Consider the following 1,194-nt stretch of genomic DNA (forward strand, 5'->3'; position numbering starts at 1 on the left):
CCTCGTGCACCGCCTATTTCAGCAGATGGACCAGATGGAGCACCGCAAATGGCGGCGATATAAGAGATCTGAGCGTCGCAACAAGCGACGCTATGAGCACTTCAAGTTGATTATCCGATCCGGCGGCGACATCCCCTCCGAGCCTGACACACCATCAGAGCCATATGAGGAGGAGACGGACGAGCATGAGGAGGAGACACATGCACAGAGAGAGGCTGAGCAGGCAGGACCAGAGCAGGCTGCACCACAGCATGCGGAGCCTCATCAAATTCAGGCTGCAGACCCAGAGATGCCTCTACAGTCAGCGCCTCCCCTGCAGTAGACAGATCCTCCTACACTTATCCAGTCTGCAGACCCTCAGGCCACCACAGAGACTCCAGCAGCCCATCCTTCCAGTGATGACACTCCTTCACACCCAGCTTGAGTGAGCATCGAGGACGATGCTATATTTTAAGTGTGGGGAGGTCGCCATCCCTGGTGTATCTTTTTGGTGAACCACTACAGACTCTTTTTATCTTATTTTGTTTATTTTTCTGTATTTTTATTTTTATTTTTATCTTTCAGTACTTATACATTGTTCTTTTGCTATATTTTTACTTTATTTCCGCACTTTGCACTTTAGTTTATATCTTAGACATTTAGTTTAGTTTGCAATTCTAAACTTATTAGTTATAGAATATGTGGATTAATTAGTATAGTTTACCCTTTTAGCATATAGCATACAATCCACACACCTTGTATATATAGCATTACATGTTAGTTAGTTAACAACATTTCATCAAGGAGAAATACTAATATTTTAAGGGCCACCCTAAGATTTACAATGAGAATAATGGGAACTCTTGAATTCTACTTACATGACATGTATAACTGATATATGATTTTTGAGCTAGAAAACACACAACCCGTGAGTTTTGAACCTAATTGTATGGTTACATTCAAACCATAAATTTTATTCCTGTGTGTTTTACCCTTCTTTTCATTCTGATATTCTTTACTTTGTTTTAATCTATTATGTCCAATATAGAATATAGATACATACCAAGAAATGATTGAGGCCATCATTTGAATTTTTCCTCACTTATCCCAAATTAACCTACCTCTTACATCGCCCTTATTAGCCCCCTTGAGCTTTTTAATCCCCTCTTGTTCTATAAACTACGTTACTAGCCTTAAGTAGAAAGAGTTGAACCT

The sequence above is a fragment of the Arachis ipaensis genome, chromosome B01, assembly GCF_000816755.2.
Source record: "Arachis ipaensis cultivar K30076 chromosome B01, Araip1.1, whole genome shotgun sequence".
Lineage (NCBI taxonomy): Eukaryota > Viridiplantae > Streptophyta > Magnoliopsida > Fabales > Fabaceae > Arachis > Arachis ipaensis.